Source organism: Sturnira hondurensis, unplaced genomic scaffold (genome assembly GCF_014824575.4).
Source record: "Sturnira hondurensis isolate 20B ecotype Veracruz unplaced genomic scaffold, ASM1482457v3 Scaffold0004136, whole genome shotgun sequence".
In the NCBI taxonomy this organism is placed as follows: Eukaryota; Metazoa; Chordata; class Mammalia; order Chiroptera; family Phyllostomidae; genus Sturnira; species Sturnira hondurensis.
In genome coordinates, this window is record NW_028076767.1 from 8,300,118 (window position 1) to 8,320,677 (window position 20,560).

Below are 20,560 nucleotides of genomic sequence, written 5' to 3' on the forward strand. Positions count from 1 at the left end.
CATCTAGAGGAGAGAACACATTCAGAATGACTGCAGAGCCAAGCAGCCCTCGCTCGGCCTTACAATGATGCCTACTGAATATTGAGCAAATTCTGAAGTAGCAAATTAGATGCAGGAGAAATATTTAAAATTTTAAGAAGTGATATTATGTTAGCATTGGTAATTAATTCCTCCAGAAATGCTTATGTTGACTTTGATGTTTGCAGTATCAAAAGTATCTTAAGGCACTGGTACTGGACTTTAAATTATGGCTAATAATGGATCTTTTATTGCCTTCTTCCTTTCCTGAGTGAAATGACCTTTCTAATATTACTTGATATCTATAAACCTTTACTGTTTAAATCCAGGCAATCATGCAGTACATGATTTTTGAAAAAACTCCCCACTCAGGCTCATGCTCAGAAAACAATTTCTTGGAATGTTAGTCATATCTCACCTCCCTGCGTAAGTGGGTTCAGGTGCCAGGTGGGGTTCAACAGGCCCCCAGGGGTGAAAGTGCAGGATCCATCTCCCACAAGGTCATGGGAGCGAGGAAAGGAGAACAGCCAAAACAAAAGGATACCAGAAAAAGGAGACTGCGCCAGCTGGAGAAGCAGACGGTGCATTCTGAAAGTCAGCTCAGCTGCTGCCTTCACAGCCCACTCTCAGTTCTCCACCATTGGCAGCTCGGGCTTTCCTGAGTTCCCCACCCATTACCCAACTCACGTAAAGCATCCGTGAAGATAAGAGACTGTGTCCATTATCTAAAGGAAGGCATAAAAGCAATTTACATGAAAGCAGCAAGTTTCAAATTGAACACTGAACATCCTTCTTAAATTATCTTCTGGCCATCCCACAGTTGGATTATCTCCAAAGGTCCCTTCGCCCAGCTGTGCAGCATGCACAAGTTCTTCTGGCTTCCGTCCTTTCTCTGCTTACCTCCTTGAAGAGAGTTCAACAAACTCTCCTCTTTATGGCACAGTCTTAACCCTGCTCCACTGCTACTTTGGGTCAGGCTGCCCACATATTCTCCTGTTTCGCCGTTTGCCCCTCAGTGAATTATTGAGGTATTTTCAAAAATACCTTGAGTTTTCGTCTTTTAAAATGAACTTGGGTGACAGCTGTGAAGACTATGGGCTTTTGGAGGTGGAGTCATCGGTCCCAACATGGAGCTAATACAGAGAAATGAGTTTGGGTGGCTCTCCACTCCAGGGCACAAGGACACGGCAGCCTGGACTAGGGAGAGATTCCACTGCTCACTCACAAGTCTGGGTATCAAAGTGCAGTCTGGGAACCGTTCTCAGCAGCAGCTCTGATCTCCTTATTCATGGAACCGGCTCTCCTTTCCAAAAACAAAGTCTGACTTTTGTTTCATCCGAAGAGGTACTTACAGGCAGATTTGATCACTTTTGAAATCTCAGGTAAATCAGTCACAATCACACATTCCACGTAGCACCTAGCCAGCTTATAGGAGCTCTTGCCCCTGAGCCCTCTCCCCACCACGGCCTGGCAGGCTCTGGCATGCACGGAAGCAAGGGACTTTCCATGGAGTCAGGTTTAAAATCTAGTCTGATTCTGCAGAAACCATCGATAACACTATCTCTCTCTCTCTCTCTCTCTCTCACACACACACACACACACACACACACACACACACACGAGTAAAAAGGCAGAAACATGTAACTAGAACCCAGGCAAGTCTTAGATCCTATTACTATCCCTTTGCTCTGGGTGACACAAGAACACTGCACAGTTTACACCAAAAGCCCTCTGCCCTACTGGATTCAGAGGGTTCATTTGACCAGTTAACTACTTTATGATAACCTAACGAAGACATAATGTTTAACCACAGGATATTTTATGTCCTCTGTACAATGTGATCTAAATCCATGTCACCCATCAAAATGACCAATGAGCTTGATATATAAAAGCGACTTGACTCATTCATTCATTGATTAGTTCAACAGTTATATATGAGTGTCTATCATGTGCTCACCAGTTTAAGCTCACAGGTTTAAGCCTCTGGAAATCTGGTTCATCACTGTTCTTAAAAGACATCTTAAAGTTAACATGTCCAAACTAAAAAATGTTTCATCTCTCCCCAAACCTGTTTCTGCTCCAATGTTCTTAGTTAATGGCGTCACCTTCCATCCAGTTGAAAAGTGACTTTGGGACAACATTTGCATCTGTACCCTCTCTCTCATCTCTCATCTCCAATCTGTCGGCAGGTCCCTTCTGTTCTACCTCCCCCAGAATCACACTCACCCTCCCGCTTCCTATTTCTCACCACCAACACCACCTAAACTAATCCAACACCACTTTTAATGTGGACAGTTGTAATATTCTCTCACTGCTCTCCCTATTCACTCTTCACTACCTTACAAACTTCGTCCTAGCAGATAGAAACCAAATCCATTTATATCCTCTATTGCCCAATGCCTCCCCCTCATACTTGAAACAAAATCTGAACTTTACACAGCTGCAAAGGTCCTGTATCCATCATTCTCAGTCTTGATTGCTCATCGGAATCAGCTGAGGAGCTTTTAAGCCTCCCAAAGTGCCCCCAGATTAATTAAATCAGATCCCAGGTGAGGTCTGGCATTGGTTTATTTTGTGTGCTCTCCACAGCCTGCCCTCTGGCCCTGGTTCTCCCTAGTTCCATCTTCTGCCCTTGTCCCTTCCATTCATTTTGCAGCAGCCTCACCGGCCTCATTGCTGTCTTCACACCAGTTTCTCCGCCTCACCCGCAAAGCTCTTCTTCATTCTCACCCTCCATCCCTCCCCACCTTCACCACCAATCAACTTCACTTCATTGGTTCCGTCTCACGATTCAGGTCTCTATGCAAATACGGCTTTGGAGAGGCTTTCTGGGACCTCCGTATATCTTATGCCAGCGGCTTTTTAAGTGTTTCTCTAGGGCGGCAGCAGCAGACAACTTGTCAAAAATGTAAATTTACAGGCTCCACATCCGGTCCCTACTGAAGCAGAAGCTCTCTGGAAGGAGCCCCGCAATCTGTGTTTTATTAAGCCCTATAGGTGATTCCATCGAACACTAAAGTTGAGAGGCACTATTATGTGTGTGTGTATGTAATTATATATGCATGTAATGTTATATGTAATTATATATGTAATGTGTGCACTTACGTATATATTTATCTGACCATCCATATCCCTCTATTCTTTGTTACCTTTTCTTTATTATCTTCTTCATAGCAACCATTTGAAATTCTTATTTTTTAATTCTTATTTTGTTCATTGTCCCTACTCTCTCCAAATTTGGCTCCACAGAAACATATGTCCACTCCTACATGCCCAATCATTAGAAAGTACCTGACATACAGTAAGCGCTCAATAAATATCCACTGAATAAATGAACCCATAAATGGACCAACCTACTCCCATCCTCCTGAGAAGCTCTAAGGGTTTATTTTGTTTTCCTCCAGAAACAGGGCCCTTGAGAAAGCTGTGAACAGAGTCTACAGAAGATGGTCTCAGGAAACAATATTTCACTGACAAGCGGACTGGCCACACCCCCGTCAACTCAGGCTCTTTCGCAGAGGGACTTTTTAAATGTTAACCATAATTGGCTCATGTGAATGTGAAGTAATTGCTACCTGTGACTAAGGCATAGCTGGAAGGCACCATTAAATCTCCAGTAACCTGCCAGAGCCTTTTCTCCAAGACAACACAACTGCAGGAGAAGAGCACTCAAAAGGGTATCTCCAAAGCAGAGATGAGGAACAGGCTGCCCACTGAGGTCAGAGGCCAAGATAATTGCACCCCCAAAAGATATTCTTCCTAAACTGGAGACTCTAGAAATTCACATACCTGTCTCTCCCACCCTGCACCCCCACCACCATTTCCAATAAATAAAAATATCTCTTACCTGATTTAAATGTCTTTACACTTTAGTAAGGACCTTTGAATGTCATTACATGCCATTTGTACCTTCTTTCTGCGGTTTTCTTTTAGGTTGTTTGTTACTTTCCAATTGATGGGCAATTACATTTATTCTTGTCTGTCATATGTGCTGTCAGAATTTGTCCCAGTTTCTGTTTCACTCTCGACTTTGTTTTGATGAGTATTCCCTCAGTCAGAAGTTAACATTTCATTTTGTCAAATGTAGCAGTCTTTCACTTTAAGGTTTTTTATTTTAATATCAATAAACAGAAAGCTTCCTCTACTCCGCATACATTAAATAGTCTCCACGTCTCCTACCATCTCCTAGGGCTCTTTTTCTTTGCTTTAGACTTAAATCTTTGATCCATCTGGACTTCATTTTGGTGTAAAGGTTGCAGAGAGGTTCTCGTTTTTTTCTGAATAATAAGTTCACTTCGGAAACACTGTAACCTCGGCATTTAGTAAACTAAAATTATACATGGTTGACACTCAACTCATGTTTGTTAAATTAAATTATCAGAAGGGTGATAAAGGTATAAAATAGCTAGGGTCACAGACAACAACACATTCCAATAAAATGTGTATCTATGTACAACTTTAATGGGATACTTATGTGCATTTTAACAAGTAGACAGGTAGTGATCAGTACCAATCTGGTTATCACTAGTGCCAACAACAGTAGCAATAATAATTACTATTTAAGGAGCCCTTAGGCTTATTTTTTTTGACCTAAAAATAATATTTTATTTTCTTTTTTTATTTAATTCTTGTTCAAGTACAGTTTTCTGTTTTATATTCCGAGCCCTGCCCCCCCCAGTGCTCCCCACCTCCCTCCCATTTCTGCCTCCCACCTTAGTTATTGTCCATGTGTCCTTTATACTTGTTCATGTGAGCCCTTATGCTTCTCACACTATAAGTGCTTAAACATATTAACTCAGTCCTCATAACAAGCCTATGAGGAGTTTCTACTCAATCTTAATTTTAAAGATAAACATACGGAGCTACCGGGAGATGAAGACACTTGCTCAAGGTCCCATGAATAGCAATCAGCAGAGTCACACTCTGGGACACAGGCACTGAGAGTCTAGTTCCTTACCCACTGCTCCCTTGTCTGGAAAAGCATTACTGATCACAAAATAAAAAGAGCAATGCGTTGTTTTTGCTATTAACATCTAAAAAGTGTACACATTTTATTGAGACATTCTGTATTTCTACTTTGATAACTGAATAAATATGCCCTCATGCCAACCTTCCCCAACAAAATGTCTATCTCAGAGCTCAATTATACTTATCTGTGGCTATATTATCTGATAGAGAAACTATGGGGATTAAGTACAAAGTAACTGAAAACTTGGTAGCTCTCTCTAATCCACATTCCTTCACATCTTTCAAGTTCAAAATCTTCCCATTCACTGTGGCTACAGTTTTCAAGCATGTCCTGATCTGGAATGGGTTCACCAGAGAACTACACCGAATGACTTGGCCTATGTAGCAAAGTCAAAAATCACTTCTCAGCACCTTATACTATGAATTCTACTTTTAAAAAGTTAGACAAGGTCATTCAAAATACTATTAACAACGGGGATCATATTACAACCCTAGGTGTTGTTTGGAAAAATAACTAGAACTTTCGGTTTCAGGATGGCAAAGTAAAGATATGTTCACTCCCTTCTCCTCTCAAAATTCTAAAACCCAAAGACGACAAGAAACAAAAATACAAACTCCAACTTCAATGAATGAAGAGGTGACTGTCATCCAACATTTGAAGATGGAAAGCAGATGGAGGAAACATTTTAGCAGAGAGAAGAAAAACCAAGCCAATGACTACAAGAAGCAAGCCAATTTGCCCCCTGGAAGTGCCTAGGAAATGGAGACACTGGGTACTTTGGAAGACGAAATAAGAGCAGTTGCTGAAATCAAGGAGCTTTAGACACAATCACTGGTGGGTTTCACGAGGCTTTTACCAGCAACAGCCAACTCCACAGTGGCCTCACATTGGTAGCTTGAAAGCAACCCTAGCAGGAGTACCAGAGAAACTGACAGTCAGAGGGGGGGGTTTTTGTTTTGACTTTTCAAGAGAGCTAGTTGTTAAATAAACATTTATCAGCATGCTATAGTTGCTAAGTCCTAACTTTCACTACCCACTAGAAATCGGAGGCTTATTCTCCAGAGAAAGTGCAGCACGGGGGTTTCTGACTCAGCAGGCGCAGCAGGAACAAAAGAGAGCAAGTAAAAGGTATGGTACTGAAAACAGGGATAATATGTGGGGTTCTGTATATTGATCACTGAGTTTCTTCAACCCCAGAACATCGGGCTTCATACTGCACTGTCCTCACAGAAGACTGAGATTTCTTCTCTGGTGAAATTAAACTGCCCAAGAGGAAAGATCAATGCGTAGTGATTTTGCAGGGAGGGTGGTCATCAGTGAAAATTCTAGTGAACCTGTCTGGTCATCCTACAGTGATCCGTCCACCCATACATGCAAAGTCTAAAAAATTCATTTCCCAAGCACCATTTCTCAAGAAGCCAGTAGAGGATATTCCCCACCAAGACAAAGGAACAGACCAAGAAAGAAGAGGCTGTGAATTTAGGAAATAAAGGAGAGGGGTACGGCATCCCACAGTGACAGCTATGCCTCGGGCCTAGTGAATGTAGCCTGCACGGGGCAGGAGGCAGAGGTTCCGAGAAGCAGCGATGAAAAAGGACTGGGGACCTGTGAGTGCTGAGCGTGTGGCACGTGTGCTGAGAGAGAGTTTACAAAGCTGTTAGAGGGTGCTAGAGGACACAGCCTTCAAAAACAATTAAATGAAGGAGAAAATGAGGCAGTTACTCATTCCTGGAAAAAATGACAACCGCAAAAACAAGAAATGCAGTTACACAGTAGGTAACGGTAGAAAACATTTACATAGTCATAATAAGATATTGGGGAAAGATGTAACAAAAAATTTAAAAATAGTGAACTACATAGAGAGAAAGTAAAATTTTTGGCTTTGCAGTATAGACCAAATTATTCGGTGCAGCTTTCTGGTATACACAGTTCAGATCAGAGCATGCTTGGAAATCACAGCAGTTCATTTCAGATTTTGAACTTAAAGGAAGAGGAAGTATAAGTGAATAAAGATCTAATATACCCTAATAGGAAGTAACCTGACTAATCAAGAAGTATACTATTTTCAAATAATAACATAAATATCAGAACAAATAGTTTAAAATATTGAAATAGTTCTTTCTCATTAAATAGAAGAGACAATACCAATGATACCAGCACCTAGAACAGTTGGCACATAATAATTATGTAATATATATTAATTGAATTTATTTTTTAAAATGTTTCTTATAGTAAGTGGAATGAGACACTGAGAGGTGAAAGAAAAGAATATTGGGGGGGGTTGTATGCTTTATAGATGTAGCTGACAATCATCTCTATGGAGTGCTTTCATCATGATTTTTCAATTTAAATGACAAATAAAAATAAAAGTATATAAGTTATGGGCAACTCTAGAAAATATGGAATTTTCTGGTATTCTAGTAATAAATGGATTCCCACATTATAGCAATAGAAAAACTTTCCAAATTAGAAAGGTTAAGATACCTTGCAATAAATTATCCAAGTATTCCTCGTTGGGTACCGTAATCACAGCCTCACTTCATTACGGACCAGTTGACAAGAGAACCTGTGATGGTCACATCACAGAAAATCAGGACAGATTATCTTCTCACCTTATCTTTTGGGGGAGGCCAGAATCTTTACTGGGGCACCATACTTACTCATCAAATGTTCATAATAGATAATACCCATGTGTCCTTTGCATATGTGTCATTTTATTTTCTAAAAAGAAGAAGAAGAAAAGCCTTTTCTTTTCCTCGTTCTCCTCAGACATTTTATTTCCTGGTTTGAAACACCAATCTAGCTGCTAGGAAAGAAAATGGATTTCATAATCAGAGAAAATTACTGAGGAGCCAGGTTTAAAGTAGAAAGAATCAGAGCTATTAAACTTACTGGTGAGGAAGAAATAAATGATTCTTTCTGGAAGCTTGGTGGAGGAAAGACAGAAATTTAATGGTAGCACAGTGATAGAGGGAAGAATTTTCCAAGTAGGGGAAATCTATGTTGTTCAAAGACTCAGAAAAAAGAGGCAATTTAAACAGGGGGTGGGGTGGAGATCGGTTAGGTGGTGGTGATATGTAGGGAACTAGAGGTGGAAAATGGATAAACTGAAAAGCAAAAGTGGAGTTTACTCTCTGACCGGCACCCCTTTCCTGTGAATTCAAAGAAAGATGATAGTTACCTAGAGACATGCTTCTGAGGTAAACAAAAAGAAGTATTAAGGCTATTTCCTGGATGGTAAAAGAAAGGACCCAGTCATTTTCTAGGGGGAAAGTTAGGACTGGGAACTTACAATTGTGGATGGAGCTGAGAAGAGTCATTCTCCAAAGGGGGGTCGCCAGGAGTGCCCTGCAGAGTCTGGCCTCACCACGCATCGCCCAGGGACGGGGCCAAACAGAAAGATTCCCGGGCCCCATCTGCAGAAACTCTGACCCACTCGGGCCAGGATGAAACTGGGGTTCAATTTTCAGCAGGGTCCCCAGAAGCTCTCTATAAGTAGCTAAGTTTCAAAACCACTGGATACAGATTCCTAAGATATACATTTAAAAATCCAAATAGTATTGAAGGCACCAGCGAGGCCACAATGTAAAAGTTTGCAAGGAGACACATCTGCGAGGCTTCATTTTCTCCCAACAGCTGCAGAAAGAGATAGAAGTAGCATTGTGAAGGCTAATGAGCCACCCAGTAACTGGGAATCACAGCAGAATTAGGTTGCTGACAAAAATCTCACCCTTTGGAGCCATGGTAAAATGGTTCAAACCAAATACAAAACTTTATTTCTTTTATTTAATCAATTCTTTTTTTTATTCAATAAGCTTTAAGATTTTCATTGCGAAATTGGTACACAAGACTGTGTATATTTCAGATGAACAACATTATAATTCAGTATTTGTATGTACTGCATAGTGTTTACCACTGTAAGTCAGTCATCATCCAACACCTTACAATCCACTTTTTATTATTTTATTTTATTTTATTTATCTTTAGAGGGGAAGGGAAGGAGAGAAATATCAATGTATGGTTGCCTCCCATGTGTCCCCTGCTGGGAACTGGCCTACATACAACCAAGGCATGTGCCCTGACTGGGAATCGAACCGCGATCCTCTGGTTTGCAGGCCTGCACTCAATCCACTGAGCTACACCAGCCAGGGCTTTACAATCCATTTTTAACCAAAAGTAGCTCACTGCCTTCCCTGAGAACATATTACCTCAGTCCAGTGGGGCACTTGTGTCCCATCTCAGTCTCTAGTATGAATACAAGGAAAACACATCATTCGGTCCCTTCTGTGGGCACTTTGTTAGGGAACGTCTAGTGCTGCATTCCTGGGTGTTTTTAAATAAAATACCTAAACTTGGTGATGTATTTAAATTGGACTGGTCTGAGCCCTTGGGATTCTTGTACGGCTTTCAGCAAGACATGACCCCACAAATTCAGAAAATGATTACTTAATGGAGAGAGGTAATCATCGTCTTTTTAAAAAGTTACAAGCTCACATATTCAAATCTCTGTCAGAAATCAACAGAGAGAACACATAAATAAAATCAGCTACTCTCCTCAAAATGCATACTTATCTTGTTTAAGTGATGCTTTTGTGACCTTAAGTACTGCTTCTAAATCACTTTGATTAAAGCTACCTAATTCAGACAAAATAGAAATCATAGTATTTAGAAATAACTTGGTGAAAAATGAAATGGAAAACACTGTCAAGGCTCACCAGGAGAGACAGTGTGCCCGTGCGGGACACAGCACAGTGGGAACGGCCTTGTGTCACTGAACCAGGAGCGCTGTTCCCTCACCCAGGTATGGCATTCCTTCCAGCCCAGAGAGCGAAGAAATGTACACACAACCAATTTAAGCACATTACAATGCCAGTTGATCCATGGCTTTATGAAATAATCTCTGACACAATGCTACATTCTGGGAGGCAGCCAGCTGTTGTCAAGCCTTAATGAAAAATGCCAGATCTGTAGCTTTACTTCAAAACACAGAAATTGGCCTGATTAAATCAATGAAATTCTATCAGATTTTTACATCATCTGGAAAGGAAAGTCTAGCCTCCTTCTCAAAGCTGAAAAAATCTTTCTTTAATCAAGAAATTTCCTCACTGAAAGTCATGACACTTTCATGAACTGAATCATTAAAGTGTCAGTTACTTCATTTGCTTTCTGAGTGATATACCCAAGTTCTTTTCATTTATTTTCATTAAGCCAAAAAAATGGTAAAACTCATGCAAAATAATATCACCAAACCCACGCCTGACATTTGAAACTATACAACCTTAGAAGAATTATTCTATTTCATTGGATATACATCATTCATAAAAAGGAGCAGTATTTCTTATAACAAAGAAAAAATTATAGAAAGATGAGAAACATACTTCCATTTATAGAGTTTAAGAAACATATCATAGGACAATGGTGTTCAACCGTAGCTAACATTTAGGTCACCTGTGAGCCACTGGAAACTAACAATACACCACCCCACCCATGTCAAGTGATACCTGGAAGGACGATGCCTAAGCATTAGTGTCTTTGGCCTTTTTTAAGATACACGGGCGCTATTAATGCACCAGGTTTGAACATCCTTCTTAGGACACTGGCTCTCGAGTTTGGCTGCACACTGGTATCTCTTGGCCGGGATCGGGGGGAGGGGGTGGTTTAAAACCACCGATTCTTTGGTCCTGGAGTGAGCTGAATTGTGTTCCCCCAAATTCACATGTTGAAATCCTACACTAGTAACTCAGAATGTGACTGTTTGGAGATGGGTTCTTTAAAGAGATAAAATGAGGTCACTGGGGTGGTTCCTAACACTTATAAGAATAGGAGTCCTTACAGGAAGATAAGATTAGGACACAGACAGGTACAGAGGGAAGATCCTATGAAGAAACAGGGAGGAGAGAGCTGCCTCAGAAGAACCAACCCCACGGATACCTTGATCTTGGATTCCCAGCCTCCAGAACTGAGAGAAAATAAACAAATAATCACGAGCCACCCAGACGCTGGTACTTTGTTTTGGCAGAACGGACAAACTAACACAGGCCCCATCCCCGGAATTCGGAGTTCACAGCATGGATGCAGCGTGGGGTCAGGGCAGTCTCATGGCTCCTGGGTTTAAATGTGCGTCCAGGGTTAGGAGCCGCTGCTTTAGGAAGCTTGGCGTCAGACTCACCTGAGTTATACTTGATGTTAACTGGAGAGAACAGCTACTTACACTTTGTAACATCTCCCTACCAAAGCTATTAAATGGATGTAACCAAAAAATTGAATAGACAGGTTTTTTTTTGTTTTATCAAGGATTTCTGACTCCACTCAGAGAAGGATTCTCACAAGAGGCTGAGAGACCCAAAGCCATGGCCTTAGTTCTTTTTCCCGTCTTCAAGATGACGGTGAAAACAACTGAGAAGTCAGATACTAAGGAGAAGAAGCACGAAGCCAACAAGGCTGAGGCTGGTGGCAAGGCTGAGAAGGGTCACCTCAAGGCCAAGACACCTAAGAGGGAGAAGCCCCACTGCAGCCGAAACCATGTCCTCATCAGAGGAATTGGCAGATATTCCCAGTCAGCTATGTATTCCTGAAAGGTCACATACAAAAGGAAATACTCGGCAGCTAAATCCAGGATTGAAGAGAAACAAGGAGACTGTTCTTGCTACTGTCACAAAACCAGTTGATGGTGACAAGAATGGTGGTACCGAGGGGTTAAACTTCACAAAATGCCTAGATACCACCCCGCAGAAGAGGTGCCTCAAAAGCTGTTGAGCCATAGCAAGACACCCTTCAGCCAGCACGTGAGGAACTGTGGGCCAGCACCACTCCCGAGACCATTCTGATCATCCTCTGGGCACCACAGAGGCAAGACAGTGGTCATCCTGAAGCTGCTGAGCAGTGGCCTGCTACTTGTGACAGGACCTCAGGCCCTTAATCAAGTTCCTAGGCATAGAACACACCATAAATTCGTCATCACCACCTCCACCAAAACTGCTATGAGTGGTGTGAAGACCCCCAAACATCTCACTGATGCTTACTTCACAAGAAGAAGCAGCTGCTCAAGCCCAGACACGAGGAGGGGGAGACCTCCAACACTGAGAAGGAGAAATACGAGGTTACAGAGCAGCTCAAGGCTGATCAGAAAGCCGTGGACTTGCAAATTCTGCCAAAAATCAAAGCTGTTCCTCAGCCCCAAGGCGACCTCTGCTCTGTGTTTGCTCTCACAAATGGGCTTTATCCTCACAAAATAAAGTTCCAAATTTCTTTTGTAAAAACCTAATTAAATACCTATTTCAGAAAAAAAAAAGAATTCCCACAAGAGATAGTGCCACTGACCCTTCGTATCATCTCCATTCCCAGCCCCATCAATGGACAGCTTTCTTTTTCCTTATGCCAGTGACTGTATTTGTGTCCTATCATTCTCAAGTATAGTTTTCAAATGTTCCCCTTTCTATTCATCTCTTCAAAATATGGATTTTAATAGATTCAGTGTTCATTTGGAGTGCAAGAGCTGTTTCATTTCTTTTTACCTATATGTGATGTTGTGGCTTCTGAGTCACGCAAATCTCAGATCCAATCAACTCTACCACCAAATAGCTGTGCAACCTCCAGGAAGTTACATAAATTCTCCAGGCTCCTAAGCAGTCCCCTAAAAGGACTAGGTGTATGTTCCCTGGGCCCTTTCCCTCCCATCTGCTGATGGGAGATGATGAACATGAATTTCAGGGCTCAAAATAGAAAACATGTTTTGAAGATTGTAGAACAGCCTGAGACCTCCTGCCCAGCTTAGACTTGACCTGAGAGAGATTGAGATGCCTATCCCGTCTCAAACACTCTACCCAAGACACACATCACAGCAGTACAGCTTGTATGGCATTCTAACCACTGCATGCGAAGAGTGTGAGGAAAGGAAAACGTGGAGGCCACAGGATCAGTCAGGAGGTTACTGCAGCTGGCTGAGCACAGTGGCTTGGACTGGCACAGTGGCCATGGGCAGGGTGGGGAGTTGGTGGGGTGAAGATACGCTTTGGAAGCCAATCAGTGTGACTTGATGATGCCCTAAATATAGAGGGAGGTGTCAAAGATGGATCCCAAAGTTCTAAGAAGATAAAAACATTTACTTACTTATAAAGACTAGAAGAGAAGCATAGTTCTAGAGGAAGATCAAGAAATTAAAACATGTAAAACTTAAGTTGTGACACGAAGCTGTCACATCTGGGTTGAAGGTTTGAGTCTAAAGTTCAGATAGGTCTGTTCCAGGGGTAATTTGGGAATGACTTCCCTATAGATCATCAGGCTTGGAATCATTGCCCAACCGACCCATCCCACGTGCAAAGTACAAAGGAGCACAGCCATCCAAATGCCATCTTTAATACTTAGGGAACAGTCTGGGTCCCAAGTCAACCATTCCTCTTCATGGAAAAATCACAATCATTTTTTCCCCTTGGTTTTGTTTTATAGCCTTTTCTCTTTGGAACTAATTGACTTCCAGTTTCTTTAATCTTATTATCAAACACCTGATTAATTACTATTTAACCTTTCATTGTAACTGTGTGTAGTTTATGTTTTTTTTTCAAAATTCTATGTCTAAAGTTTATCTCCCAGATGCCTTTGTCCAAACATTTGCCTTTGTCCAAATATCTGCAAACATTTAGAGGCTAGTATGGCAGAGAACATCATAGGGCCACAATGGCGACCACAATCTATAGAAGTAGCTAGTGAGAGAATGGAGATGAGGAAATGGGCTTCACAAAACTTTATCCAGAGGTCAGAATTCGAACTTATGCCTCTCTCATCTGAAAGCACTCATTCAAATATTATCAATCACCTTAATAATGCTGTTGAGTGTAAGAGAAAAAGAGAAGGAGAAAACTCCTCCATAGCAATCATATCATATTGAAAACTCATATCACAGCAATCAACTCCTGATTTGATTGCTATGATTATGGCAAAGGCCTTGTAGATGTGGATGTGGATATGCTGTCTTCCTCACAAGGTCAAAAGCATGAACACTAATGTCCTTCTCAGCTCTAATGAACACTTCCCCCTACAGTTGCACATTAATAAACCCCCATGAAGTCACTGAAAGTGGGTTCAGGATCCATTAGACATTTTATCATAGTATTCCCTCCTCACTCTACTTTTAAAAGAGCTGAAGAAAAAAAAAAACCCTTGGAAGATAGCTTCCTGTCCATTTATAGCCCAGAAGGCATCCTAACAAAACCCAATTTGTTGGCAAGCCAGACCATTTTTCCTGAGATAAGAGAAGGATCCACATTCATTTTAAAGTGTTCAATACTCATCTTGTAACTATGGCTGCTAATATTGAATGCATCTTGTAACTATGGCTGCTAATATTGAATGACAGTTGCCATAAACTCTGATTGGCTGTGTTGCATGAACCAAAATGCTCTCACATTTGCCTTACAGATTTCTGGGATCATCTCACACACATATATCTGCCATTATAACCATTTTTTAACCCAGCATACTCTTCCAAGAAGTTTATTTTAAGTTCAGAAATTTAAATACTATGTGCGAAAAAGCACAAAGACTTTATAAAATCATTATGTAATGCAAGCATAGTTAAGGACAATATTTTTTTAAAAAAGAAAAAAACTATGACTATCAGGAACCCAGTCCGGCCCAAGATACATCTTGATCTTAAGTCACTCTACAGACCGAGTCCATTAACTTCCATCAGTCATCATCCATGGTGATGATGAAATGGGACAAATGACTGCTTCACCAGTTACCCTCATTTTGCACAAACATCACAGCTTTTTTCCTCACCAAGCTTTCTAAAGATTTGCCATTAATCTCTTTATTTTCCTTTCTACCAGCTACGAATAAGTTAGTATACGGAAGTGACACAAACATGCAATGAGAGGCAGAAATAAAAAGAGAAGAAGAGGGCAATTTAGATAATTCTCCAACTAGATAATGACTCCTAAATAATTAAGAATCAGCTAAGATTGTTACTCACTCACTGAAGTTTTTAAAAGTTCTCTTTCCAGAATCCTAATCAAGGACAAGCTTTTCAAAAGCAGTGAGCCAGGAGCTGCCTCCCTCACATGTGCTTTGTTTCTAGGATCAGATACTTTTAAATATTTTCTTTATTAATGTCTTGCTTTTTATACATTAACCCTCAGCCTCGCCAAAGAAGGATAAAACCAAACCAACCCAGCAGCACTGAGGCAATCAGGGTGCCTTCCCTATCAGATGTGATCCCCCTTTCCTTTTAACACTCGCAGCAAAGTGCTCAAAATCCCGTCTTCTGTTTCTTCACCTTCCTGAACCCCATCTTCACCCAAGTCCACAGCCCATGCTTCACTTTGAATTCCCATGATACCAGAAATAGTGACTTATTCATTTTAGGTGACTAAGGAATAGCTCTTAAGCTAAATGAAAAACACCTTTCTATACAACGCACACAAATTCTGAGTTACCAAGAAAGCAGAAATACCTAGAAATGGGGAATAACTTGTCTAGGGCAGTAGAGAGATGTCCTAGGACAGCAACTCCTAAACCATCAAAGGCTGGAAAAATACCCAGGTTCCAGCACAGCCTCCTGCACAGGATCAGAGCACTGCAGGCGACTAGCCGCATCTCCCTGGAGGGTAACTCTGTGCAATGCACAACTATCAGGCCAGGCAATCAGCGTAAGTAGTAATGGCTACACAGAGAACGCGTGGGAAGAATCACAGAAACCTAAAACAGAGAAACTGGTATTTCTTTGGGTCCTTCAGTCACACCATGTCTTACTTATTTGCTATTCAAGAGAATTTCTTCTAAAATAGGCCATGCCTGATTCATGACTGATATTTGATGGCCTGGCCCAAAACAAAATTGGGAATACATATGTCGAGTGTGTAAAATAATCACAGCCCTCCAGTTCTAATAACCTCGCCTAACTCCTTTAGCCTCTCCATTTCCCCTTTCATGCTCAGCTGACTTTGTAGTAATGAAAACATTCAAGAAAAAAAAAAGGTTCTCTCATACCTTTATACTGCACACTGTCTTTAAACCTGGGAATAAAGGGCTGTGTCCTGTGGAGAAAAGATCAGTTGGTGGTTGGGTTGGTTGGTTAGTTTGCTGGTAGATGAGTTAGTTGGACAAGGCCAAGAGGACATTACGCATTTCACATTAATGTCTGTGAAATCATACTCATAAAGGCCATCTCTAAATAGGAAGACAGAAACCCGACCAAGACCATTTGTGTGAAGGTACTGGCAGCTTCTGCCATGGAAGGTAAAAAAATGGGCACAATGTGGATGGAGAAAATAAGTAATTTCATTGAGGACCAGCTAGTGTAGTCTGCCTTGTAAGTTATTTCCCACTGCAGAGTCCCCTGACATAATTCTAGTCCAAGTCAATGGCTTCATCCTCTTAAAAAAAAATCCCTGAAATGTCCTCAAAGTACTATAAATTATAGCAACGATTCTAGACTGATGCTCTAAGGTGAGCCAGGCAACAAGAAAATGCAGATGAAAATGACTTCCACTGCCTAGATTGAAACATTCTCAGAGGGAGAAGATGGCCCAGCTTGGCCACTGGCCGTGGACACCACATAGTCTCTGTCTTCCCTCCTGAGACACCTCCCACTTCCCTTTCCTTGTCAAAGTGGTCCTTATTTTTATTCCAGCCAGAACCCACCCGTGTGAAATTTCAGAGAGCAAGCACAAAATGTGGCTTGGCCCAAACCCCTGCTTACCTTCCCCGCCAGCCTCCAGCCAACCCACTCATCGTGACTCAGCCGTCAACAGCCCCTGCTCACTCAGAGCTTCGATACAAAGAAGGCACGATTATCATAAAGAGCAACTTTCTACATCAGTCATTCAGAAGACTATCTTTATAGGAAAGGAAATCATAGAAGATACAATAAACCTAATTCAGATGGAAAGAAATATTTTGACAGCGCACTCTCCTCCTTAGGTAAAAACTATGAACCAGAAATACCATTTTTTTAAAAATGCAAACATGCCCCTCAAGATGTGTCCTGGCCATGGCAACCTGGTTCCTTGACAGCTGAGGAGGCAGATTACTTGGACCCTTCAACATCCGTGACATGTAGCCCCTCAGGCCTGACCACTGGTAAAAGCAGCTGCTTGATACAAGTCAACAGACTAGAGCTGTATGAACATATATCACTTTTCCTAAACTTACAAGGAAATTAGAAGTGTCAAAGAATAAAGCATAGTAAAAAATAATGAGGTCTTTTCACACAGTAAACTATTGAGAACAAAAATAAAAAACCCAATTATCTCATTTTAACCCCTTAGTTTCACATACGCAAAGTCATCAAATATAAAAGAAATCAAACATCCTTCTCTCAAGACACTGCACCGACTAGCTTGACTGCGAATCATCCGAGGTGGAGTTCGGCCCTATCACTGGCATGCGTTCCACGTAGTGAAGGAGAGTTCGGTAGAAGTAGTGTTTCTAATGACCAAAATTATGTGGTTTCTTGAAAATGTAGTAATCGAAGATTCTCCTGGACTGATAACTTTCAAAAGCATCTCTTTACAATGGGAGGTTGGGATATGCGGTGAGTCTTATACGCTAAAGGCCACTATCGTCTCTTATAAAGGCATATTCCGGTTGAAAGAACCCAAATGGCACATATTCCATTTTAAACCACTCCAATAACTTTCAGATTGTTTGTATTCGTGCAGAGCAGTGGTAACGGAACTTTCTTTATTAGAAGTTCCAGGACTAGAAGTCATTTGCACAAATTACTGCACACTCTTCCATGCAGATTCACTCCATGGGAATGACTTTTTCTCTCTCATTCAGTGGGATATTTTTCTCTCACAGGAGAAAGAAAGGACATCAGAACAACTTTAGGTAATGTTTGATTCAATAAATGAGTTGATATTAAGCATACTGTTTTCTTGTTCCCCACTGTTATACAACCTCACACTAATAGAGAAAGGATGAGAGACAATGCAAGGCCAAGAATGACAAAGACGAAAGAGACACTATGCCAATCTTCGGTATCAGTCACTCTGCTAGTTACCTAGCACTGTTTTGACTTTTTTACATGGTTATTCATAAGAATTCATACATGTCCCAAGTCCAGATGTAGAACTTTACCATCCTCTATCCTAAAATCAAAATATATAAAATTCCCAGCTTCCAATTATTCCTACAAAATGTCCTATAATCTCTCACATGCCGTCCACCTCCTGAAGCCTCTGAAAGCTGACAGAGAAGGAGAAGACATGTTTGCTGAGGATCCCAGTGGATCTCGGTGAGTCACAGAAACGGGCCAGGCCGCTCCTGCAGCTCTGCTAACAACAGCGCTGCAGCCAGGTCGAGGAGGACAACGGAGCCTTCCTGGCCATCCAGCAGAGGAAGAGGGGACGCATCCTCACTTGCCACTAAAGGAACATACTGCCTCTCCAGCTGGAAGGTGGAGGAGCTGTTTCCACCAGAGGTGTTTATAATATAATATAAAAACCAATGATATAAAGGTATAAAACCAAAAGCAGGAGAGAGCTGAGTATACTAAATGTCACTGTGGCACCAACAAGCTGGAAAATTGCTAACCTCAAAACTTTGTGTATTTATTCATTAGCACAACTGAGAAACTAGCAATTCAGCTGAAGCATACATTAGCCATTACAGGATCACCTTTAGTTATTTTAAACACGCCCATGCTAAAATATTTTCATTCTAGAAAAGTTAATGTTAAAGAAAAGTATTTTTAAAATCACCGAAGGGAAAAATACTATTGAAACATATTAAGACAGTAATTATTGCCATGCTTTTCTCTAGAATTTTTTCTAGATATATATATATATATTTTTACATTATTGTGCCCAGAGCCGAATGTGATTGTGGATCTTGCTATTTTGTTTTTATTTTAACATCCAAGATATCAACCACTCTTTAAAATAGCATGTTTCTGACTGAATTTAACCTTGAAATTAAGTAAAAGTGGAGACAATGACTCATCAGTGATTTAGTGCATGCAAAAAGAAAGTTCAAAGCTACATTTCTATCATTCGCATTTCATCATGGTGTTCTCATAAGCACTTTTTAAATTGTGGGATCTCATGTAATTTAAAGGAGAGGGGAAGACAGATGGGTCTTTAACAGTGTTAGCAATGCTTTCGACAAGATCATTCATTTAGGAAAGCTTCAGAGCTAAAAACTGTACCAGAGACAATAATGTTAGCATGCCCTCCACTCAGAACATCTTAAAAGTTTATCCAAAACATATTCTAAGCATGCCCTCCACTCAGAACATCTTAAAAGTTTATCCAAAACATATTCTAAGCACTGACTAATATCTATCTTGCTTCTTCAAAAATCAAATGGGGTCAAGAGAGAATTCTTGTATCAGTTGCTGCCTGGAAACTCCTAATAGCTCTTGACAGTTAGGACTGACTACCATATAAGCAACATTTGTTTGCTTAATGCTGCTGAGTACAGAAACCACAAGATTTAACCTTGACAGTGAAGCTATTTATGTTGAGTGATTATGTATATTAGGAAAAATTGCTTTGTGCAAAGTGAAAAGCTAATAAATCATTCTGCATGTTTATCCACAACATAATGTATTGAGCAAGGCTAAAGGAAAAGTGATACTTGTATGAAAGAAAGGCTCTGAAACTGCATACCTTTAATTGAAATATATACACATAACAACTAGATGCAAATCTAAAGAAATAAATCAATTCAAAAAAATCTCACACCGTCATATTTCAATTAAAATGGCCTTCACTTCCAAATCTAAGTTTAATATTTTATCCATTTCTCAAAAAATAGATCTGACTTTGTGCTTTTTCTAAAAGAAAAAACTACTCTATATGTCTTTATCAATTTTTACATGAACCTGTCACAACTTCACTAATGTTAATTATAAGTCACAAGGTTGTTACTGACAAGCCACATAAACTTACATTTTTCCATAATATGTAAAGATAGTGATCCTCAAATAATTTCACCTTAGAAGCAGTACCACATCATTCCAACTGTGGAGAAAACGTTACCATCCCACCCAAACGTGTCTGAATCAGATATTTGACTCACGAAGAATGATGTCTGCTGAGATTCCCTCCTTCCAAACAGTCCTTCCAAATGAGGCAGAAACGAGACTGGTCTCTAAACTTGGAAACCAGTAGAGCCATTTCTCCAGAATTTTTGTAAAGATGCCCTCGGACTTGACTTATAATACCTGGCTATTTGCCTTGAAAAAGAGAATTTTATCTGTTACAATGCTTCCTTTGGCTTTCTACCATTCTTCTTTGTATTACCAGCATTAACAAAAGGCACAAGGTAACCCTCAGAAGGAGAATATGAGAACGTAACAGCCAAATTAATACTTGAAATCTCGAAGGCAAGAGGCCCACAGAAGAGGGCGAGTACACTGAGGGCTCTCCACCACTGGCAGCACCAACATGAGTTTCAGTGATAAATGGAGACAGAATTGAATAACACTGGATTACACGGTGAGAAAGTCATTCCCCTTCCAGTTCTCTGAAGCATTCTGATTGCATTATGGAGTACATCGAAGGTTGGTACTAGTCCTTTTTCTTAATTTAATCCTTACTGTGGTTTTTTACATTACATTTCAATTTC

The 20,560-nt window shown here is 40.7% G+C and overlaps 1 protein-coding gene and 1 pseudogene across 1 annotated transcript in view; one reads left to right on the forward strand and one right to left on the reverse strand.

Moving 5' to 3' along the window:
• Positions 1–20,560, reverse strand: part of PLCL1 (phospholipase C like 1 (inactive)) — a 302,735-nt gene that overhangs the window by 166,872 nt on the left and 115,303 nt on the right. The gene's annotated exons all lie outside the window — the stretch shown is intronic.
• LOC118985815 (60S ribosomal protein L6-like) lies at positions 11,368–12,251 on the forward strand (annotated as a pseudogene).